This window comes from Schistocerca americana, chromosome 7 (genome assembly GCF_021461395.2).
Source record: "Schistocerca americana isolate TAMUIC-IGC-003095 chromosome 7, iqSchAmer2.1, whole genome shotgun sequence".
Lineage (NCBI taxonomy): Eukaryota > Metazoa > Arthropoda > Insecta > Orthoptera > Acrididae > Schistocerca > Schistocerca americana.
The window spans coordinates 494,823,669-494,850,188 of record NC_060125.1 but is presented as its reverse complement, the minus strand read 5'-3'; positions in this window follow the sequence as shown (position 1 = coordinate 494,850,188).

The window sequence follows — 26,520 nt, the reverse complement described above, 5'->3', positions numbered from 1 at the left end:
ACAATGGTTACATTCCTGCCAAGTCTTTTTGCAGTATCGCAGAAGAAACATCCAGCTTCTCATAGCCCTATCCCACAACCTCGTTCAAATTTGGTGAGTTGTTAATAAAGGCGTCTTTCACACCGTAAAGGCATTCTTGACTAACTTCAATTTACCATGTCCAGTCTTTAAGGCAACTAACGGTCACGACTGTTACAGCATGTATTTAAATCAAACATGAAACTTCCTGGCAGATTAAAACTGTGTGCTGGACCGAGACTCGAACTCGGCACCTTTGCCTTTCGCGGGCAAGTGCCGAATTAAAGCGTGAGTCGTGCTTGGGTAGCTCAGTCGGTAGAGCACTTGCTCGCGAAAGGCAAAGGTCCCGAGTTCGAGTCTCCGTCCGGCACACAGTTTTAATTTGCCAGGAAGTTTCATATAAGCGCACACTCCGCTGTAGAGTGAAAATTTCATTCTAAATCAAACATGATTTTCATCCCCATACCATGCGCTTCTTATGTGTCTGGAGCGAAATTAGAAGAGATCTCATCTTTCAGGTATAGAAACACTTCTAACTTTCGTTTATGTTGCACGACTCCATCTTGGTGTGGCCATTCTTTTTCCGTCAGTGTATTTTCTGAATCGGCAGTTCAGACCTTCCACCTTTGATCATACCAGACGACCGAGATTCTACCTTTCCTGTGACAGAACTAGAAGCAAGCAGATGGATAATCTGCTGTGCAGAGAGCTACGTTAATTAAATATTAACTTTTCTTATTGCTTGTCACTTCTTTTTCCGTGTGTTTTTGCTTTTAGGAAGCTTTAATTTAAAAGTACCGCTAATAGTGTTCCATAGATTTCGTGTTTGTTTTGAATACAGTCAGAGAGAGTCCCTTTAGTCAGCTGTAGTGCCAGTAGTGCTAGCGCTTATTCTGAATACAGTCCAGAGACAGGTAGTGCTTATTTTCACTGTTTTTCTTTAACAAGATGTGTCTAATAACCACAGTTTAGTCAGCTATCAGCTGCCTTTAGTGAATTAGCAGTCTAGTTAAAAGTTGATTAACTCTCTAGAGTAAATTGATTTCTTAGGATGGATAGGATGTGAGACTGCTGTGTACGGACGCAGGAGGAGCTGTCCACTGTTCACGAACAGCTGAACGTGTTGATGGCCGCGGTCAGCCGTCTTCAGGCTGCTGCCTCGGAGTGTTGCGCCATTGGTTAGTCTGGTGTGTCACATGGTACATCCAAGATGTTACATGCTTCGCCCACGGTCCCTGCTGTCGAGACATCTTCACGGTTACCGGGCGCGGTTGGGCCACCCTCTCCCCAAGGGGATTTGCGGGTTCAGCGGCGTTCGCGCCGCATGAGGCGGAGGGTGAATGTGGAGGCCGGCCGTGTTGCATCGCCCGCTCTGCCTGTGAGTGGTCATGTGGCCGCTCCTTCAGCAAGGTCCGAGCAGGCACACGGGGGGAGGGGTTTGTTACTGATAGGGAACTTCAACGTTAGGCGGGTGATGGAGCCCCTTAGGGAGATAGCGGAAAGGTCGGGCAAGAAGGCCAGTGTTCATTTTGTCTGCTTGCCGGGGGGGTCTCATCCGAGTTGTGGAGGAGGCACAGCCGTCGGCGATACAGAGCACTGTGTGCACCCTACAGCAAATGGTTGCTCATGGCGGCACCAATGACTCCTGCGTTCTGAGTTCAGAGGTCATCCTCAGTTCATACTGGCGGTTGGCGGAGTTTGTGAAGGCGGAAGGCCTCACTCGCAGGGTGGAATCTGAGCTAACTATTTGTAGTATCGTTCCCAGAACCGATCGCGGTCCTCTGGTTTGGAGCCGAGTGGAGGGCTTAAATCAGAGGCTCAAACGATTCTGTGAAGATTTCTTTTTTTTTGGTCATCAGTCTGCTGACTGGTTTGATGCGGCCCGCCACGAATTCCTTTCCTGTGCTAACCTCTTCATCTCAGAGTAGCACTTCCAACCTACGTCCTCAATTATTTGCTTGACGTATTCCAATCTCTGTCTTCCTCTACAGTTTTTGCCCTCTACAGCTCCCTCTAGTACCATGGAAGTCATTCCCTTATGTCTTAGCAGATGTCCAATCATCCTGTCCCTTCTCCTTATCAGTGTTTTCCACATATTCCTTTCCGCTCCGATTCTGCGCAGAACCTCCTCATTCCTTACCTTATCAGTCCACCTAATTTTCAACATTCGTCTATAGCACCACATCTCAAATTCATCGATTCTCTTCTGTTCCGGTTTTCACACAGTCCATGTTTCACTACCATACAATGCTGTAATCCAGACGTACATCCTCAGAAATTACTTCCTCGAAATTAAGGCCGGTATTTGATATTAGTAGACTTCTCTTGGCCAGAGATGCCTTTTTTGCCATAGCGAGTCTCCTTTTGATGTCCTCCTTGCTCCGTCCGTCATTCGTTACTTTACTGCCTAGGTAGCAGAATTCCTTAACTTCATTGACTTCGTGACCATCATTGCTGATGTTAAGTTTCTCGATGTTCTCATTTCTACTACTTCTCATTACCTTCGTCTTTCTTCGATTTACTCTCAAACCATACTGTGTACTCATTAGACTGTTCATTCCGTTCAGCAGATCATTTAATTCTTCTTCACTTTCACTCAGGATAGAAATGTCATCAGCGAATCGTATCGTTGATATCCTTTCACCTTGCGTTTTAATTTCCTCCTGAACTTTTCTTTTATTTCCATCATTGCTTCCTGGATGTACAGATTGAAGAGTAGGGCCGAAAGTCTACAGCCTTGTCTTACACCCATCTTAATACGAGCACTTTGTTCTTGATCGTCCACTCTTATTATTCCCTCTTGGTTGTTGTACATATTGTATATGAGCCGTCTCTCCCTATAGCTGACCCCTACTTTTTTCAGAATCTCGAACAGCTTGCACCATTTTATACTGTCGAACACTTTTTCCAGGTCGACAAATCCTATGAAAGTGTCTTGACTTTTCTTTAGCCTTGCTTCCATTATTAGCCGTAACGTCAGAATTGCCTCTCTCGTCACCTAGCGCATTCTCAATTTTCTTTTCCATTCTTCTGTATATTTTTCTTGTAAGCAGCTTCGATGCATGAACTGTTAAGTTGATTGTGCGATGATTCTCGCACTTGTCAGCTCTTGCCGTGTTCAGAATTGTGTGGATGAAGCTTTTCCGAAAGTCAGAGGGTATATCGCCAGACTCATATATTCTACACACCAACTTGAATAGTCGTTTTGTTGACACTTCCCCCAATGATTTTAGAAATTTTGATGGAATGTTATCTATCCCTTCTGCTTTATTTGACCGTAAGTCCTCCAAAGCTCCTTTAAATTCAGATTCTAATACTGGATCCCCTATCTCTTCTAAATCGACTCCTGTTTCTTCTTCTATTACATCAGACAAAACTTTACCCTCATAGAGGCTTTCAATGTATTCTTTCCACCTATATGCTCATTCCTCTGCATCTAACATCGGAATTCCCGTTGCACTCTTAATGTTACCACCGTTGCTTTTAATGTCACCAAAGGTTGTTTTGACATTCCTGTATGCTGAGTCTGTCCTTCCAACAATCATATCTTTTTCGATGTCTTCACATTTTTCCTGCAGCCATTTCGTCTTAGCTTCCCTGCACTTCCTATTTATTTCATTCCTCAGCGACTTGTATTTCTGTATTCCTGATTTTCCTGGAACATGTTTGTACTTCCTCCTTTCATCAATCAACTGAAGTATTTCTTCTGTTACCCATGCTTTCTTCGCAGCTACCTTCTTTGTACCTATGTTTTCCTTCCCAACATCAGTGATGGCCATTTTTAGAGATGTCTATTCCTCTTCAACTGTACTGCCTACTGCGCTATTCCTTATTGCTGTATCTATAGCGTTAGAGAACTTCAAACGTATCTCGTCATCCCTTAGTACTTCCGTATCCCACTTCTTTGCGTATTGATTCTTCCTGACTAATGTCTTGAACTTCAGCCTACTCTTCATCACTACTATATTGTGATCTGAGTCTATATCTGCTCCTGCGTACGCCTTACAATCCAGTATCTGATTTCGGAATCTCTGTCTGACCATGATGTAATATAATTGAAATCTTCCCGTATCTCCCGGCCTTTTCCAAGTATACCTCCTCCTCTTGTGATTCTTGAACAGGGTATTCGCTATTACTAGCTGAAACTTGTTACAGAACTGAATTAGTCTTTCTCCTCTTTCTTTCCTTGTCCCAAGCGCATATTCTCCTGTAACCTTTTCTTCTACTCGTTCCCCTACAACTGCATTCCAGTCGCCCATGACTATTTGATTTTCGTCCCCCTTTACATACTGCATTACCCTTTCAATATCCTCATACACTTTCTCTATCTGTTCATCTTTAGCTTGTGACGTCGGCATGTATACCTGAACTATCGTTGTCGGTATTGGTCTGCTGTCGATTCTGATTAGAACAACCCGGTCACTGAACTGTTCGCAGTAACACACCCTCTGCCCTACCTTCCTATTCATAACGAATCCTACACCTGTTATACCATTTTTCGCTGCTGTTGATATTACCCGATACTCATCTGACCAGAAATCCTTGTCTTCCTTCCACTTCACTTCACTGACCCCTACTATATCTATATTGAGCCTTTGCACTTCCCTTTTCAGATTTTCTAGTTTCCCTACCACGTTCAAGCTTCTGACATTCCACGCCCCGACTCGTAGAACGTTATCCTTTCGTTGATTATTCAATCTTTATCTCATGGTAACCTCCCCCTTGACAGTCCCCTGCCGGAGATCCGAATGGGGGACTATTCCGGAATCTTTTGCCAATGGAGAGATCACCATGACACTTTTTCAATTACAGGCCACATGTCCTTTGGATATACGTTACGTGTCTTTAATGCAGTGGTTTCCATTGCCTTCTGCATCCTCATGTCGTTGATCATTGCTGATTCTTCCGCCTTTAGGGAAGGAGATCAGGGGTGCAAATTTCTCGATCTCCGTTATCGGGTGGAGAAATGTAGGGTCCTCCTGAATAGGTCAGGCGTGCACTACACGTAGGAAGCGGCTACAAGGGCATCGGAGTACGCGTGGAGTGCACATGTGGATTTTTTAGGTTAGAGAATTCCCTCCCTAGGACCGACAAGACGCCTCCTGAGACAAGGTAGTAGTAGGCAAAACGCAACAGGGAATAACAATATTAATGTGCTAATAGTAAACTGCAGAGCGTCAATAGAATGGTCCCTGTACTGCTCTCATCAATAAACGCTCACAACGCCCATACACTACTAGGGACAGAAAGTTGGCTGAAACCAGATGTAAACAGTAATGAATTTCTAAACTCAGATTGAAATGTACACCGCAGACGCAGGCTGGACAGTGATGGGGGAGGCGTGTTCATGGCGATAGAAAGTACAACAGTATCGAAGGAAATTGACGGAGATCCAAATTGTGAAATAATTTGGGTGAAGGTCACGGTTAAAGCAGGCTCAAATATGGTAATTGGATGTCTCTATAGGCCCCCTGGCTCAGCAGCTGTTGTGGCAGAGCACCTGAAGGAAAATTTAGAAAATATTTCGAGTAGTTTTCCCGACCTTGTTGTAGTTCTGGGTGGAGATTTTAATTTGCCGGATATAGAATGGGAGACTCAAACGTTTATAACGGGTGGCAGGAACAAAGAATCCAGTGAAATTTTTTTAAGTGCATTATCTGAAAACTAACTTGAGCAGTTAAACAGAGAACCGACTCGTGGCGATAACATATTAGACCTTCAGGTGACAAACAGACCCGAACTATTTGAAACAGTTAACGCAGAACAGGGAATCAGCGATCATATAGTTGTTACTGCATCGGTGATTTCAGCCGTAAATACAAATATTAAAAAAGGTAGGAAGATACCTCTGTTTAGCAAAAGTGACAAAAAGCAGATTTCAGAGTACTTGACGGCTCAACACAAAAGTTTTGTCTCAAGTACAGATAGTGTTGAGGATCAGTGGACAAAGTTCAAAACCATCGTGCAATATGCATTAGATGAGTATGTGCCAATCAAGATCGCAAGAGATAGAAAAGAACCACCGTGGTACAGCAACCGAGTTAGATAACTACTGCGGAAGCAGAGGTAACTTCACAGCAAACATAAACATAGCCAAAGCCTTGCAGACAAACAAAAATTACGCGAAGCGAAATGTAGTGTGAGGAGGGCTATGGGAGAGGCGTTCAATGAATTCGAAAGTAAAGTTCTATGTACTGACTTGGCAGAAAATCCTAAGTAATTTTTGTCTTATGTCAAAGCGGTAGGTGGATCAAAACAAAATGTCGAGACACTCTGTGACCAAATTGGCACTGAAACAGAGGATGACAGACTAAAGGCCGAAATACTAAATGTCTTTTTCCAAAGCTGTTTCGCAGAGGAAGACTGCACTGTAGTTCCTTCTCTAGACTGTCGCACAGATGACAAAGTGGTAGATATCGAAATAGACGACAGAGGGATAGAGAAACAATTAAAATCGCTCAAAAGAGGAACGGCCGCTGGACTGATGGGATGCCAGTTCGATTTTACACAGAGTACGCGAAGGAACTTGCCCCCTTCTTACAGCGGTGTACCGTAGGTCCCTAGAAGAGCGTAGCGTTCCAAAAGATTGGAAAAGGGCACAGGTCATCCCAGTTTTTAAGAAGGGACGTCGAACAAATGTGCAGAACTGTAGACCTATATCTCTAACACCGATCAGTTGTAGAATTTTGGAACACGTATTATGTTCGAGTATAATGACTTTTCTGGAGACTAGAAATCTACTCTGTAGGAATCAGCATGGGTTTCAAAAAAGACGATCGTGTGAAACCCAGCTAGCGCTATTCGTCCACGAGATTCAGAGGGCCATAGACACGGGTTCACAGGTAGATGCCGTGTTTCTTGACTTCCGTGAGGCGTTGGATACAGGTCCCTACAGTCGTTTAATGAACAAAGCAAGAGCATATGGACTGTCAGACCAGTTGTGTGATTGGATTGAAGAGTTCCTAGATAACAGAAGGCAGCATGTCATTATCAGTGGAGAGAAGTCTTTGAAGTAAGAGTGATTTCAGGTGTGCCGCAGGGGAGTATCGTAGGACCGTTGCTACTCACAATATATATAAATGACCTTGTGCATAGCATCTGAAGTTCACTGAGACTTTTTGCGGATAATGCTGTAGTGTATCGAGAGGTTGTAACAATGGAAAATTGTAGTGAAATGCAGGAGGATCTGCAACGAATTGACGCATGGTGCAGGGAATGGCAATTGATTCTCAATGTATACAATTGTAATGTGCTGCGAATACACAGAAAGAAAGATCCTTTATCATTTAGCTACAGTATAGCAGGTCAGCAACTGGAAGCAGTTAATTCTATAAATTATCTGGGAGTAGGCATTAGGAGTGATTTAAAATGGAATGATCATATAAAGTTGATCGTCGGTAAAGCAGATGCCAGACTGAGATTCATTGGAAGAATCCTAAGGAAATACAATCCGAAAACAAAGGAAGTAGGTTACAGTACTCTTGTTCGCCCACTGCTTGAATATTGCTCACCAGTGTGGGATCCGTACCAGATAGGTTTGATAGAAGAGATAGAGAAGATCCAACGGAGAGAAGCGCGTTTAGTTACAGGATCATTTAGTGATCACGAAAGCGTTACGGAAATGATATATATACTTCAGAGACTCTGCAAGAGAGACTCTCAGTAGCTCGGTACGTATATCTCGCGAAGAGCCCATGAGGATAAAATCAGAGAGATTAGAACCCACACAGAGGCATACTGACAATCTTTTTTTCACGAGCAATACGAGACTGGAATAGATGGGAGAACCGATAGAGGTACTCAAAGTACCCTCCGCCACATAACGTCAGATGGCTTGCGGAGTATGGATTTAGATGTAGATGTAGATGTAAGGAATTCTTAAAAAAAGAAAAACTGTTTTTGATAAGTCTTCTCGCTATGCTGACTCAGTGCTCTGTGGCTCTACTTGGTTCAAATGGCTCTGAGCACTATAGGATTTAACGTCTAAGGTCATCAGTCCCCTAGAACATAGAACTACTTAAACCTAACTAACTAACAGGCTGTAGCGCCTAGAACCGCTCGGTACCCCCGCCGGCATGGATGTACTGCGTTGCAGAACTGCACACTTGTTAATACCTGCTACTTCTGAGATAACTTTTATTTTTTGTCAGCTCACAATTGTACTGAAATAATTGTGGTACTGAATAATTTGTGAAATAATTCGTTTGTCACTTACACCCATCACTACATCATGTTTTGCCTTCTTGTCATGCTACTTCAGTATGGTTGTACACTGCACCTAGTTCCAGACAGTTTTGAGACCAAACATCTCGTAAATTCGGGATGGTTTGAGCCTTCCCGTCTTATAGAATGACATATCACTATATGATATTGACACGTCTACGCCACCCCTTCATTTATAATTTTATTTAGAGTGTACTGCTCACATTTTCTAGGGGGAAAGTGGTCTGCCGGCGTAATCTTTATATCCTCTCTGTTGGGAGCTGAAAGTCAGTGAAACTCATTAGAAAAAAAAATGGTTCAAATGGCTCTGAGCACTATGGGACACAACTGCTGAGGTCATTAGTCCCCTAGAACTTAGAACTAGTTAAACCTAACTAACCTAAGGACATCACAAACATCCATGCCCGAGGCAGGATTCGAACCTGCGACCGTAGCGGTCTTGCGGGTCCAGACTGCAGCGTCTTTAACCGCACGGCCACTTCGGCCGGCAAAACTCATTAGAAAGGGAGAAATTCCATAGGAGATAGGCAATTTTCACAGAAGTCAAGTTTCCGATTGCTTCGTGATTTTGTCAGCAGAACTGAACCTCTCTAGGCCTGGGAGGGAGCCAACATGCTGCCACTTCCATTCGCAGAGAATAACTAAGCACGATATTTCGATCTATTTTGTCTGGACATTAAAGGAAAAAACACTGAGGCGTAGCCTGACTAGCATCGGAAGATCCTTTGCTTTTGCTAAGAAATTATATATACTAAGATGAATTAGGTAGCAGAGCCGCCACGCTTTGGCGAAGAAGCTGACCAATCAGTGCAACCAATGGGACACTGCCCCATACGACTAGCCACCTCACAGTTATTGAGTTTCAATCTCCTCTGTCTCACTGGCAACAGCAGTGTGCCGTCCTCTCCATGTACAGCTGTGTTCCTAGTAGAGAGATGTGGATTGAAATAAATGTTTCGTGGTCATCCCGTCGCCGCCTGATGCAAAGGTCACTTGTCACCTGGAAGCAGTTCGGTGACAGAGGGTAAACTGTTCTCTAATTTTGTGGAAATGTAAGTGTCGCAATGGTGTTGGTGTGATCCATATTCTAAGCAGTTCGCTGCTTGCTTACTTTGCTAATCAGACACTTGCGAGGAGAAGGGACTGGACGATAGAACATCTGTTAAAGCATCAGGGAGAAACTTCCATGGTACTAGAGTGAGCTGTAGAGGGCAAAAACTGTAGAGGAAGACAGAGGTTGGAAAACACCCAGCAGATAATTGAGGACGTAGGTTGCAAGTGCTACTCTGAGATTCGTGGCGGGCCGCATCAAACCAGTGAGAAAGCGGGCCAAGAAAAGAAAAAATCCGAATCCAGTAATGTGTAATAAGAGTTATCTGTGGTGTGAACTCGCGAAAGTCTAGTTTTCTGAACTAGACATACTAGCTGCTCCTTCCCAATAGCTTTATCTTTGAGTGAAACGTATAATTACAACAGTTACAATTTCTTCAAACTGACATCCCAGTTCATGTAATCAGCACTAGAAATAAGACGAACCTTCGTGAAGACTGAAAGTGAATTACTTAAGCTGTCTGTTATTAAAGAACTTGGCAGCATTAGTAAAAAGTTTAAATAACAACAAAGTTCAGCTTAAGAGCAACTTAAAGTATTTATTGACCGTCAAATTTTACTCCATTATGAATTTCTTAGCAGTACCAAGTAATGTGTACCTGTTACTAATAGAATCAGTTAACCATACTGTACCTAAGGCTCTTCCTTTTGTCTGTGTGTGCTCCCTAATGTGAATACTATGCACAATATAATGTCTGCACAAATTCAGTGTAGTAAAGCAGTTCTTGTAGGTAAGTGTTGCAAAATGATTTATGTTTGATGGTGTATGGCAACAACAGCAAAGAATTATCATATACACGTCAATGTACTGAACATGTTTTCTGAGATGTTAGTTATTCAATTTTAAATGAAAATATGTTGAAAATCTTTTGACTTCTTCCAAGTCCATTAAAATCACCTTGTATCTATCGAAAGCCCATGAATATTTCATTATTCAGATATTTGTTGAGTATCTTGGTTTTATGATATGATATTTACTCCAGAGGATCTCCGCTCTGTGTATGTGTTACCACAAAAAGTACGTCTATTCAAGAATACTTGCTAAGTAAGGACTATGAAATTGAATGAATACGTTCAGTTTATTTTATTTCGCTTATTAATAATTCTTATCTTGGATTATTCCTATTTAACTATGACTACTTCTTTCGTAAGTATTTATAGTATTACGCTATTAGAGCAAGGAATTAAAGAATGATGACGTTACTTTATGCGTATTCGGTGTATTGATCACATTGTACGATAATTGCTAGAAACAGATGAAGGCAGGTCATCAAAAAGCATAAATAAATAACAAATAAAAGTAGGTGTTGTTCACGGCATAGAGATGCCTGAAAAGTAAAAATTACATTAATATTTTCTTCGTCTTGAAGTCTAAGAATGTCGGTTAGTTGAAACAGTACTTCATTCGTTCCGCTCGACATAAATTAAACAGCTTTTGACGAATATTAGATTGTGCTAAGCGCTGACATGTATTGAATTACGTTTCGTTAAGGGAATGCAATTAAGGACTCAAGCTAGCTTGTCTTCTTTGAATTAAATAAGGAAGTCAAGGATATTTAAGTGGGAGACAAGAGCCCCTAAATCTCAGGACAATATAATTACAGGACCGCTGGAGGCCAAAGGCGGGCGGTTCGGAACCGAGCCTGACGAAAAGTAGGATGCTGCTCGGCGAGACGAACCGTTGTAGTACTATCCCGGTGGACTTGTATACCAGACGTCTAGACAGAGAGTGTGTGTAAGGCGTAGAAGGATCTAATAAAGTGTGAGGCCTGAAATGTATGTAAATATCGGAACGATGATCAGTGAATACTTACAGAGCTTTTGGACATAAAGGAAAGTGGGAAACAGCTGAGCCATGGGAATAACTACTATGGTCCAGCCCTGTCACTATAAATCGCATGTCTGTAACAATACACCTGTACCATTCAACGCTGTAAACGATAATTGTATTTAAGAAACTACATTCCTTAATATTCATGTTCATTCTCGTAAAAAATGTTACATTTATAACAAGTGCGGTGGGTAGGGAAAATTCGTGATGTATCTCTCTACCCCCTTCCCGTTCATTTCACGAATGTTGCAGAATGAGTTTCTATGATATTACACAGCAAAAGACTCGCCTGTGCATTACTACTACAAATTCTTATTTCGTGGTTAAAAATCTTTCCACCGTGGACCAGGTGCTGTACACCTATATGTGATAGGAAAAAAATTTGTAAACACGGGGAGAAACGCATGCTTCAAACTAAATGCAGATGCTAGCCACACCTGCAGATTGCACTGTTGTTTTTGTCCACCAACGGCAACCGTGCAGTGTTCTCAATCGTGGTCAGAACGGTGTACTATATATTGAGTGCATTATGTCGGAACTAAGCGAGTTACATGTGCAAATTGTAGGTAGTGGTGTGGTGAGGTTTCGCGTAGCCATGGTAGCCGAAGTATTTGGTGTTTAAAGAGGCACCGAATCGAAGATTTATAGCGCATTAAGGTTCAAATGGTAAAATTACTCTGAGCGCTATGGGACTTAACATCCGAGGTCATCAGTCCCTTAGAACTTAGAACCACTTAAACCTAACTAACCTAAGGACATCACACACATCCGTGCCCGAGGCAGGATTCGAACCTAAGACCGTAGCGGTCGCAGGGTTCCAGACTGAAACGCCTAGAGCCGCTCGGCCACACCAGCGCATTAAGGGAAAGGGAAAGAAAATCATCCTCTAGCTAAGTCACAAAACAGGGGAAATTGTTTGTTGAGTGATAGTGACAGACGGCCATTGAATAGGCTTGTGATGAAAAATGACAAGACAACAGTGCCAGAAGTCATTTCAGAACTGAATGTCGTACTTGCGAACCCCAGTGAGCTCCTAACGCAGGAAATTGAGGGTCGAGAAGGAATTGCAAAACCACTTATCAGTTATGCAAATACCCGTAACATAAGAACGCTGTACCAAAGCCATTAAACGTGACTCTGGTGCAATAGAAGAAGGTAATTTGTTCGGATGTGTAGTGGTTCACACTATTTCTAATTTCTGGCTGAGTTAACGTTCCAAGTGTGAACCATGGAGAGGGTTCGCTGATGAGTTGGGCAGCCATATGGTTATGTTCCGTGGGCCCCACGGTCACTCAGCAAGGTCGGTATTACTGCCGATGATTATGTGACCATCTTGGGTGACCTGGTCCATCTCACGGTACAGTTTTCGACCGCCAATGTTGCTGTGTTGCTAGACACAGGGATACTGTTCACACAGGGTTGGTTTTGGGAGCATGATAATGAATTATTCAATCTTCCCTGGCCACCATAGACACCATACCTGCATATTATTCTGCCTTTGCAGCCCACTTTGGAGGGTAGGATATGTGATCTGCATCAATCTGCAGCTTCGTAACGTAGACTTGCCACAATTTTACAGGAAAAATGCCGTAAGATCACCTTCGAAATCATACTTCACCTGCATTTGTACATTCCGAGACGACTGGAAGCTGTTCGAGTGACAATGGATTTCGTACACCGTAACAGGAAAAGGTAATTATTTATGTTTTTCGTGTTTCTTTCTTTTTGTTCAAATGGCTCTTAGCACTATAGGACTTAACATCTATGATCAGTCCTTTCTTTTTGTCCACTCCCTTTATAGTTTGATATTTGTCAGTTATGATCAGTCTAATTATGTTATAAAACATGAAATTTTACATACATCATCATAAAACACTACTCGAGGGAATAAAATACCTATGCCTTCTTCCCACACGGTCAGTGTGTTAAATAATTAGCATAAAACAGTGCCTAAGAGAACGAGTTATATGGCTTCGTAAATGTTAATTGACCAATAATGCTGGAAAATGTAGGCATTTGAAAGTAGGTCCATATTAAAAAATAATCAAAGGAAATTTAAAATACAAGGTGTACAACTTTGCAACCGCCGTTTGCCGATAGGTGGCGAGAACGGTAAGTAGCGGTCGAAAGAAACAGATCGCAGACGTAAGGCAGTTAGCATGGACCTCGGTCAACATAACCTCATTCAAACATTAGTCGATTTGTGTCTTCATCGTAAAGTTCTTCTTGGTTGAAACTGTCAGTTTACGAGCTAATTCTAGTCATTTGCGGGAGGTGTTACAGTTTTGTTTCAGTATGAAGAAAACAGCAGCTGAGTCTCATCGAATGCTCTCAGGTGCATATGGTAAGGACGTTATTAGTGAAAGAACGTGTCGTGAGTGGTTTCAACGCTTCAAGAACGATGATTTTAACGTCGTGGACTGGCGTAGTGGTGGAAGAGAGAATGTTTTCGAAGATGCAGAATTGGAGACATTGCTGAATGAAGACTCGCGTCAAACTCTAGACAAATTAGCACCATTAGTGGGAGTGACACAGCAAGTCATTTTAAAACGTCTCAATGCTATGGGCATGATTCAGAAAGAAGGAACTTGGTTCCCGTGTGCGCTGAAACCAAGAGACGTTGAACGGCATTTGTATGTTCGTGAACAGTTGCTTCAGAAGCAAAAACGGAAGGGATTTCTGGACCGGGGACGAATAATGGTTTGTTATGATAACCCTAAACTCACAATCATGGGGATATCCCGGCCATACTTCCACGTCGACGGCCAAACCGAATATTCACGGTTCCAAGATCATGCTCTCCATTTGGTGGGAACAGTTCGGCGTCATCTACTATGAGGTGTTAAGACCAAGCGAAACAATCACAGGTCCTCGTTATCGAACGCAGTTAATGCATTTGAGCAGAGCATTAAAAGACAAACGGCCGCAATACAGCGAGAGGCACGATAAAGTGATTTTGCAGCACGACACTGCTTGACCCCACGTTGCAAATGAGGTCAAAACGTACTTGGAAACGTTAAAATGGGAAGTCCTACCCCAGCCGACGTATTCTCCAGACATTGCACCCTCTGACTATCAGCTGTTTAGATCAATGGCGCATTGCTTGGCTGACCAACACTTCCGATCTGATGAAGAAGTCACAAATTGGATCGATTCGTGGATCGCTTTATAAGATGAACAATTTTTTCGACGCGGGGTTCGTACACTGCCTGAAAGATGCGAGAAAGTAGTGGCTAGCGATGGCAAATACTGTGAATGCTACATGTGTAACCAATTTGTTTCATTAAAGCCTCGAATGTTGGGGAAAAAACGGCGGAAGCAAAGTTGTACACCTTGTATGTTCTCAGAATCATTAAGTTTTGTCTTTACAACTTGTTTTTTACTAAATTGCTTTCAAGTTCTCTGGTTCATTTACTACACAACAGCGAAACGGTACTTACTTTGATTTCCAGGAACATCACTGATGAAATGACGAAATGTCGATCCATTTCATTAAGCAGAAAAGTAATAATAACTTCTCATGTCCTTTTCAGTCGATTTCTTGTCCCAGATCGCTCTCAGCGCCAGTAGAATGTGACATAAGAAGACTGCAAGTCGTCATGATCAGTCGTGAATTCAATGGAAAAAAATGGCTCTGAGCACTATGGGACTTAACTTCTAAGGTCATCAGTCGCCTAGAACTTAGAACTAAGTAAACCTAACTAACCTAAGGACATCACACACATCCATGCCCGAGGCAGGATTCGAACCTGCGACCGTAGCGGTCGCTCGGTTCCAGACTGTAGCGCCTAGAACCGCACGGCCACTCCGGCCGGCAATTCAATGGAAACAGCAATCTCACGTAATGCCTACAAAAACAATATATTGTCATAGTCAGTTGGTTCTTCGATACTGAAAAAATTCTCATCATGAACTACAGATTAATAGTAATTATTGAACGGGTCGCTATTTTATTGCACCACATTTGAATTCGGTCTAATGCCCCTCGGTGTATTTCGATTACTTCTCTATAATTCGAGGATACAGTGATACCATCGCATCTTGACACAGTTTAACTTCACACAGTGGCTTGATAGGAAAACGTATTTTGTAACCTTTCTTGAAAACTCCACATTACTGCCAAAATTCCCCATATCGTCACATTCTGTTGGACTCTCGATTATTCGTTATTCATGTGAACTATCACAATTAATTTGATATCTCATATTGTCAGCTACACTTATACCATTAATATTTACTTGTACTTATCCATCAGCATGAAACATAAACTCATTTACAGTTCACAGCATTCTTAGAGATCAGAAATAGTATTTACATATTTTTAACACTGATGCACGACAAGTAATAGAAAAGACTATTTCTTACTAAATAATAATTGCAACCATATATTGAGGTCCATAAGGCCATCTGATACACATACCAGCCAGAACGTTATGACCATCTGTCTGATAGCCGCTATGTCCACCTCTGGCACAGGTAACAGCGGAGACGCGTCATGGCAAGGAACCACTTAGGCCTGGAGGCAGCTGGCACCACATCTGCACATTCAAGTCACCTAATTCTCATATATTCCGGAGAAGGGCGCGATGAGCTCTGACGCCACGTTCAATCACATGCCAAATGTGTTCAATCGGGTTCGTAGCTGACGAGTTGAGGACCAGCACATCAACTGGAACTCGCCACTGTGTTCATTAAACCACTCCATCACACACCTGTCGTTCTGACATGGCGCATTATCCTGTCAGAAAATGCCATGCCTTCATGATGGGATGTACGCGGTATGCAACCAGTGTACGATAGACTTTGGCCGTCGTGGTGCGTCGCACGAGCTCTACGGACCATGGATGGCCACCTGCATGTTCCCCAGAACATAATGTGGCCGCTGCCAGTTTGTCTCCGTCTCGACAAACCGGTGTCAGGGAACTGTTCCCAGAAAGACGACTGATTCGACCCTTCCCTTGATCTTGATCAAGGAAATATCACGATTCATCACACCATGCAACGCTCTGCCACTGCGCCAACGTCCAGTGCATACGGTCTTGAGCACATTGGAGTCGTAGTTGCCGATGTCGTGGTGTTAACATTGGCACATGCATGGGTCATCGGCTGCGGAGGCCAATCAATAGGAATGTTCGGTGCGCTATGTGTTCAGGCACATTTGTACTCTGCCCAGCACTAAAGTCATGTTATTTCCACCACAGTTCTCTGCCTGTTCTGTTTTACCGGTCACATCAGCCTACGACGTCCGACATCTGTAATGAGGGACGGCCGACGAATCCCATGATGTCTGGACAAGGGTTCACCTTGGTTTCGCCACGTGCTAAAGGCACTCATTCCTCGAACATCCGATAAGGCGTGAATTTTCCGAAATGATCGTGGCTAGTCTCCTGGCCCTCAAAATCTGCCATAGGTCAAAATCAGATAGACCGAGCGCCTTCAGCATTCTACATTCGGACAGCACGCTCACTGACACTACATGAACAATGCGTGTCTCTGACTATCAGTCATTCCTCGCCAGTCGTTAGGGTATATTTCGCTACACTATTTTAGAGTTGCGACAGCCGTACGCAGTGGCCGCGCGGTTTGAGGCGCCATGTCAGGGATTGTGCAGCCCCTCCCGCCGGAGGTTCGAGTCCTCCCTCGAGCATGGGTGTGAATGTTGTTCTTAGCATAAGTTATTGTAGGTAGTGTGTAAGTCTAGGGACTGATGACCTCAGCAGTTTGGTCCCTTAGGAATTCACACACATTTGAAAATTCTTAGAGTTGCGACCTACGTTCATGCAACAGCATCATCTGTGTACTACTTCATTAAGTTTACTAGCCATTACCTCTTAGGTATGGTGACGGTGAAAAAACCCTCACTTTGGGTACATCCATAGTTTGCTCGCTGTCTACACACATCAAAAAAATTCTTTCATCACCTCTGTTCCGAGATTTCCGGAACCTGTAGACAAAGTTGGAATAGAGATCAACATAAACATCATTTCCACCCTTTATATTGCTCATGAAAACCACACATTGCATGATCTATCACTCTACAGCGAGATCTTCAGAGGTGCTGGTCCAGATTGATGTACACACCGACATCTCTAATACCCAACAGCACGTCCTCTTGCATTGATGCATACCTGTATTCGTCGTGGCATACTGTCCACAAGTTCATCAAGACACTGTTGGTCTACATTGTACCACTCCGTAACGGCGATTCGACGTAGATCCCACAGAGTGGTTGGTGCGTCATGTCGTCCTTAAACAGGACTTTTCAATCTATCCCAGGCATGTTCAATAGGGTTCACGTCTGGAAAACATGCTGGCCCCTCTAGTCGAGCGATGCCGTTATGCTGAAGGAAGTCATTCACAAGATGTGCACGATGGGGGCGCGAATTGTCGTCCATGAAGACGAATGCCCCGCCAATATGCTGCCGACATGGTTGCACTATCGATCGGTGGATAGCATTCACGTACTGTACAGCTTTTACGGCGCGTTCCATGACAACCAGCGGCGTACGTCGGTCCCACATAACGCCATTCCAAAACAGCAAGGGCCCTTCACCTTGCTCTGCTCACAGGACAGTGTCTCTAAGACGTTCAGCCTGACCGGGTTGTCTCCAAACACGTATTCGACGATTGTCTGGTTGAAGGCATATGTGACACTCATCGGTGAAGAGAACGTGATGCCAATCCTGAGCAGTCCATTCGGCATATTGTTGGGCCCCATCTGCATGGCGCTGCATGGTGTCGCCGTTGCAAAGGTGGACCTCGCCATGGACGTCGGAATTGAAGTAGCGCATCATGCAGCCTATTGCTCACAGTAACACGACGACCTGTGGCTACACGGAAAGCATTGTTCAACATGCTGTCTGGATTCTCCGAGCCATAATCTATACTTAGCGGTCATCCACCCTCGGGCGGCCTGAGAGAGTCATGTCATCGACAGTTCCTGTCTCTGTGTACCTCCTCCAAGCCCGAACATCATCACTTTGCTTCACTCTGAGACGCATGGACACTTCCCTTGTTGAGAGCCTTTCCTGGCACAAAGTAACAATGCGGACGCGATCGAACAGCGGTATTGACCGTCTAGGCATGGTTGAACTACAGACAACACAAGCCGTTTACCTCCTTACTTGTAGAAAGACTGAAATGAACGGCTGTCAGACCCGCTCCGTCTAATATGCGCCGCTCTGCATGGCTGAGTACATATTTGGGCGGGTTTATTGACATCTCTGAACAGTGGAAGGGACTGTATCTGTGATACAATATCTACAGTCAACATCTATCTTCAGGAAATCTTTGAACTGGGTCGATCCAAAACTTTTTTTGATGTGTGTATATCTCTCTGCTGAGAGCGAAATGCTAAGTTCTACCGGCCAGGGTCTATATTTCAATCATACAGATTATATGAAGTTATTTAAGCTCGTATTTTGTTCAGCAATTATTTTGCTCACTAAACGAGAGTTCGGAACTGTGGGGAATGTGTATTGGGCGTCAAGTAACAAGGCATCATCCATGGTGGTGCTATCCGCTACCATCTAATTGAGTGACCTTATGTTAAGGGATGTCTTGCTCCTTTTGAAGATGAGCCGTGTATACATCCCTTTTGATACATCAAGTTGCGTCGTTAGACGTGGTTGAAAACACATTATCTGACTATGTGTTACACACTGTCTAGTAGTCGAAGTGTCAGGCATTCGCTTGTGACAGATCGGCTTTGAAAATGGGATGATTATCGGTACAAGGTGCTTGGGTCGCATCATATCGGACGCTACAGCAAAAGAAGAAAGAAGCGTGTCTCCGAGGCCAGCAGTACACAGGGACATCGCAGAGACAATGTTTCTACACTCGTAGGCCACTGCGTTAGACTACCGCAAGTGTTTCATAAATAGATGTCACGTTGTCTCCTAAGAGCCGTAGTGGGTTATCGAATATTATGTATTTAACTGCCAGGTTTGTCTACCAAACGATTACATAATGCTACGTATATCTTACACGGAGATCACATTGTAATAGTTTATTGTTGAATATGTGCTGGAATTACGTTCCATACGAGACACTGGATTAGTTTCGATTAAAAATTTGTGACTTGTGGAGGCTTGACCCCTCGTAGTCATTCTGGTAAAATCTTGTAGAAAGGAAAAGAAATATTTTTAATTTGTATAGATCACTCATCCCAAAGGTACCATAACAAGCGCAAGAACAAATCCCAGTGAGTGACATTAGGGTTAACAGTACAATGGGAAAAACCGAATTAATTAATTCAGCCCTCTGTAAAACAACAGCTTGGCCACCACTTCTTTCGAGAACAGTTTAGAATGTTACCAGTCCACCTTTCAACTTTCGAGATACCCAGAAACCTGCAAGCAGTTATCAAGAAGACGTCGAACGAGGCTAGCTTTCTAGGAAATGGGAAAATGAGTGTTATTCCTCTTTCCCCGGAAAATTTAGAATTCTAATGACCGTTATAGTTTTGAATGCTGTAGGGAATGTGGAATAATTGGAAAGAACAACAGCTAAATGAACTCAGTAGTAATCACAGGGAACAAACTAAGGAAAGGAACGTATGCGAAATGTGTTGACATTCAATAATTTTAATAATTATGTGGGCCATTGAATTAAGAAAGAGAGAGATATCATAAAACATGAATTAGGGAAGAAGTCTAATACTCATCTCACCAGGAGAAGTGAGAGATTAATAGGACATCTGATAGGACGTTGAGGAATACAAACCAATGGCAAGAATAGTGCTGGTACGATAGAAGAAGCTAAAGAGATTATACAAAGTATTCGGTCCATAGGTACGCACATACGAAAACTTAACACTACAGAAAACAAAGGTAGGGGTGCCATAAAATCGTTGAACACTGATGAGTTTAAAATATTTTGGTTACATAAGGAAACATTCCACAACGCTGCCGGCTCTTAACGTTTGTGTCATCTACGATTCACTTTTGGTATAGGGTAACAAGTTTCTGGTGAATTCCTCGGAAGGAATTACAAAAATTATATGTACTATGAAACAGAGCATATCCTCTCTTCATAGAATAACACTTGTCCCGTATGTAAGGACGCACTCACCTATGTGACAAGCGAGCATAATTGATGATTACAGTCCGTTTGATTTCGCGATTTTTGATTTATGGATAGATGAAAGCTGCTTAATCGTTGCTTCGTGCGAAATTTTTCACGGTGGGACAATGTCCTAAATGAATTTTAATTCGGAGCTTCCGTGACCATGAAATTCTCGTAGATGTCAGGTATGCGAGATTTTAAACTTAGAAAAATATTTCCGCTCTAATGTTTTAATCGTATGTCACCTGCAGATGTGGCCTTAACGCTAAGAAACCGTTATTGGTACAGAACTAAAAGACCAAAATACAGCTGAAGCGATCATTAATACCCAAGAGCAAAAGCTTAATTTGAGAGCAAATCGGCTGGTCCCGGCGGAGGTTCGAGTCCTCCCTCGGGCATGTGTGAATGTGTTTGCCCTTAGGATAATTTAGGTTAAGTAGTGTGTAAGCTTAGGGACTGATGACCTTAGCAGATAAGTCCCGTTAGATTTCACACACATTTGAACATTTGAGAGAAAGTGGATGATGATATCCTCCAAAATTGGTACTATTGCGTGCATGAAGTTAGTTAAGAGGCAAGATCTAATGTGTACTGGCTACATAATTATCAATATCTGAAATTTAAAAGAGCTTAACGTTAAGATAAAACGATTATACACTGGAACTTTGAAAAGTCTTAGTGATTTACCATAGGTCTTACATAAAAGATTTCAAACCGTCTTAGGCCACATGATGACTGAGTTAGGTGGTGCAGTGGTTCAGATACTGTGTCTGTACTTGGCAGGACCAAGTTTCTGTTCAGTGAGAATTAGACATAGTGTGGTGTTCCTACATGTTAAGAGGGAACAATAGGATGACGGTCCAAAAAAACTCAACTTTTTTTTTACAGAAAGCGAATGTATATACACTAAAGAATGTTCCCCAAAATATTATTCGTGAGCTCTAAAAAGTAACAGTTCTGTGAACGTTTGGAGCCGGGTTTGCACAACACAAAACTTCACTGCCACAAGCCGATATCGACCCCATCAGCCATATTTACATCTGTCTGAGTTAACCTGATTTTCTGTATCGTTGTCTTGGGGGTTTTACTCAAAATGTGAAAGTTTCTATAGTTTCATTTCAAGATACGCTCCAAAAATAACATCAAGCCGGAGTGAAATTGTCAACATTGCTTCAATTTCGATCGTATGTTTATTCAGTGTGGGTCATTCGGTATTAATGCACTTGGCAAATGCTCTTCAAATCAAAATCGGCGATCATGTGAAGATAGGGACGCCAGCGGCGTAAAGTGCTTTGAGGATAGACATGAGGGCTTATGAGATCAAAGCCGCAGAAAGTGGGCATCCACTAACCGGGGAGATTGATATTATGGACCAGGCATCGATGATATCCCGTAAGATTCAAACTTGGACACCTTTTTTATTGTACGAAAAATACTTGTCAATCTTTAAACGCGTTTTTCTCAAAACCATGTGTTTCAGCGATGTTGACGTCTCCCACGCTACAATTTCTCTTCAGTTCAACTCTGCCGATATTTTTATGTTGATACTTTCCATTCTTCTCGCTCAAAAAAGAAGGGTCGGATATTTTTTCAAACAATTTCGCCAAAAATAGTTGTTTTTTACAAATACCTACGATGAACTAATACTAAATCTATAAGGATCAGGGAGATATGTTAATTTCATGTTTCATATAACCACAACCAGAGTTACGACAACTTCGATCTACCTCCTTTCAGAGCTGCCTCCGGAAAATCCCAATTACACAGTGAAGATATTAATATTTTTCATTAAACAAATACTAATAAAAACTTCTAAGTGTGCTTTATTCATTGCAGCGAACCCCATTTGTGTACTACAATCCAATAAGGAGAAAAACCACTGAATTTAAGCAATAATTTCGTCCGTCATCCTGTCACTCCACTTTAATGGGAAATCCTGGAAAGTTCCCATTCTTTCCAAACCCGATCTTGTGCTTACTATACAGTGTCCTCGTCAACGATTGGACGTCAATCCCTAATACACAGTCCCTTTTTGTTCAGAGGATTTTGGTGGGTCTGAAAGAAAAATTATCTCTCACTCTATTCAACATCTGACGAAACAGCATTTTTTTGTGTTCCGACCAATTAAGTATGAATATTTGCTACAGCAATTTGTGCAGTACATATACAAACGAACGTGATATTGTTAGAGTTCCAAAGAAAATTATCTAAAATTGAGATTCAGCTGTAAAAATAGTAGCCACACATACATTCTCACTTACCCGGCCACTGCAGTCGATGTAATTTTGAAAGTCCTTACAGAACTGCGCTACGTAGAGTGATGAGATGGTTTAACTAGCTTTCTGCCATCCACATTCTTCACCAAGTGCTGGGACTGCGTGCACTTTATAAATGAAGCAGTCAAAATGGCGTTCCTGTTTAAAGTTATTGGGCCCTGAACTTGACAGTTTGCTGTGCAGTGAGGGCTCGGGGCAAATCGAGTCGTGGAAGGCGTGTCTGCTAAAGTTTCCAGTGAGTCTCAGTTTCTCGGGGTTAGGCCGAAAATTTGTTCAAGTTACTCCATTAAAACTTAGGATTTAAAATTACTTAGAAAACAAAGTAATTCTCGCCAACTTCCAACAGTTTCGCATGAGCTGGCACTGTTAGCTAGCGGAAAGTCTACCATCTACTTTTATCTGCCGAGGGCTGTATATCAGCATTATATACTTCCGTAAAGAGATGCCGCCAGCATCTGCAAGCAGTGATATCAGACACACGTTGCTTGATATAGTTCACAAGTTTCGAGGTAAATTTATCTAATATTATTCAAGCAACTTAAGCATCCTGTAATGGTGTGCGTCAAACATCACCGCTTTTTCGAATTTTCCTGTCACTCTGTTGCACTGTAATCTGACAAAAAACATATTATTTTTTGACGGCGCCGAAGATTTTTCTACATCGCTGTGTAGTTCGTCATTGTTACCACCCTTACCTCGATCGTACGAGGAGCCTTTCCGAAGGTAAAGAACCCTTAAACTGAACGTTGGAAACCAAAATACTAACATTTCCTGTATCTTCCTTCCCCTTAGAAGACGCTGTCAGAGAGCAACTTTCTACGTAGCTATTGTCTGTCCTTCAAACATTTTCAAGATGAGTGCATTTTATTTCAGTAAGTGTGTGTGTTGTACACAGTACAAATGATGGAGAAGTTGTACAACTGAATTTATACTTGTATTTCTAGACGTTGGATGTAGTTTGTTGTAGCCGTTTACTAAACAGCTTCGTCAAGCAACCTGGGCGCTTTAGCAGATTTGTTTACATCAAGCTAACCAAATGTTTCAGATTTAAATTACGAATTAAGTTATGCTTTCAATTTTCAACTAACACATAACTTATTTCTGTTATTTACAATACATTTATTCTAACTACTATTCAATGTACTGATTCATTCCTCTCCAAACCATAACTTAGTGTGAAAAAAATCTGTGTTCACCAAAAATGGCGTTATGAAAAGGTTTAAATTTCAGAGATGTATAAGGAATATTGTTAAATAATTATCCTGTATACAACTGTCTTATAAAATTGCATTTCGGATATGAACGTATAAATCTGTAAATATTCCTATGAAATATTTTATAGCACAAATTTAAAAACATTTCTGAATTATAAGAACTCTTCCAATGTGTTACACACGACAAACTCACATATACGCTCTAAGAGGGAAGAAAACAAACGACGCATCACGAAGGATTCATCCAGACGGGACGGAAATCGGTAGAAGTGATGTACAGAGAAACAAACGAATACAGTTTGAGAAAATTCTGATGATTTATTCAAGAGAAGGAACTTCAGAAAAAAATAACATTATGGTTAAAGCCCTCCAAGCAGCTCGCCATCCAGGACATTATTTGGCTCTACATCCCTCAGGAGGATTCTCAGACAATAATGCCAAGACGAATAACTGCTTGCATAAGAGCCTGACGTCGATCAGCGTGTTATTTGACTGCTCAATTTTTGATGCTCTTTCTCTATAATGAATCATCCATTTTTTCCAAATTTTTTTCAATTGTTTGCACATGTAGATCACATCTGCCGATTTCGGTCTCGTTTCGATAATTATTTCGAGGTGCATCGATTATTTTGTCTTAGAGCGTATAATGAATATCTGATGCACAAGTCACATTTATATCAATAGATATATTTTCGAAATATTATGGAGTTTCTATAGATGAAGAAACGCTTTTAAATTTGCTTTATCAAGTATTTCATAAGAATATTTATACAGTTCTACATTAGCACTTGAAATGTAATATTATGAGACCATTATGTAACAGATAATTATTTAACAATAATCCTTATACATCTCTGAAATGTATATCTTTTTCATAACGCCATCTCTAGTGAACACACACCTTTGGTAGGCTAAGTTATGAAGTGATTTGAAGAGGAATTAGTCAGTACATGGAATAGTAGTTAGAATAAGTGTATTGTAAATAAGAGAGATAGGTTGCGTATTTGTGGAAAATTGAATGGATAACTTAATTCCTTATATAAATCTGAAAGTTTGGGTCGATATAATGTAGTCACACCAGAAGACCTATCTGACATCAGGACAAAACGAGGGACAGTCCACGAGTGCAAATGATCTTTGGCACGGCAGACGTCCTGGTATAAGCATCCGGAATCAGCACCAGCACCGCATTTAATAGTTGACTATGCCACTATGGCTGCAGTGCATTAGGACTTTGATTTTATGAGACAGATCTGATGATGGTCATCAAAGACCGAAACCGGTAATCTGTTAAACATAAAAATTGTGACCATAGACAGAAATTAAAGGAAACTTATTACATATACGGGTCACTGCGTTTTTTCGCGACGATGTCGCATCTTGTGATACACCGTTACATAAAGGGAAGAATTTGTTCCTTTAGTAGTTGATTTTTCTCATTTTGAGAAGAAAGAAGGTACGATCTGTTTTAACTACTAAAGGTATTCAGAGCCACGATCACATCAGTATTTCTTTAAATAGAGCAAACGGTTTCGACAGACTTTGCTGTCATCTTCAGGTATTAAAAATATTTTCCTATGAAACATTTTTTCATCCATATGACAACTTGGCGTGAGGTCCATCTTAGAATGAATATGTTTCATTACAAAAAGATTTTTTAAGACCTAAATATAGCAGTAAAACGTATCAAAACCGGTTGTTTTCAATAAAGGGACATATTTTATGCAATCGTGGCTTTGAATCTTTTTAGTCCTTTAATCGTGTTTCCTACCAAATAAAGAATCGATGGTAAATGCATTTTCGAGATACGGCGTAAAATACTTCAGGCGTAGGAGAGTCGCCCCCTGACAACTGTTTCCCACAATATCACATTGTTGTGGTTCACTTTCCAGTTTAGATAGATAGTGGCTGCATTACACTCAACACTAAACATGTCAGGAAATTATTTCCATATACACACGTGGAGAGCATTTACAGAACTTCATATTGTTTCTTTATTCTGTCGTGGAGAATGTAGTACATAAATTATGTATGAATTGAAGCACAAACATCACCGACAGACACGTTAAGAGAACTCAGCTGGTTCGACTACAGGCAATGCAAAATGAGCGCTACGTCTTGAAAGGCACTAAGAACATCATTTCGAACCTACTGGTTGTATAGACGATTACTCACTGATGGTGCTCGTGTGACCCGCAGGGCAGCCGAGCTTCCTGTCGTACATTTCTGTTGCAACATAGGAAGAGGTATTTGGGTTGACGTCCGCTGACGCTCAGGTAATTTGAGGTGGATTACGGTACCTGACTATGGAAGGTTTAGAAATAATGTGACCGCGTTAATTTTAGAGGCGGATATTGATACACCTGAATACAATATTATAGAACAAGATACTGACCTGAATGCAAGTGCTTGTGGTCATAACCAAAATTAGGCGAATTATGGCCCCTAACCACAATTCCAGCTACCACAAAAAAATGGTTCAAATGGCTCTGAGCACTATGCGCCTTAACTTCTGAGTTCATCAGTCGCCTAGAACATAGAACTAATTAAACGTAACCAACCTAAGGACATCACACACATCCATGCCCTAGGCAGGATTCAAAGCTGCGACCGTAGAGGTCGCTCGGCTTCAGAAGAACTACGACAAGGAAGGAAGGAAGGAAGAAAGATCAGACTTTAATGTCCCGAAGACATCGACGTCATTACACATGAAGCAGAAGCTAAGATTGTTTCAAGGATGGGGAAAGCAATCGGCTGTGTCCTTTCAAAGGAAAAATTCCGA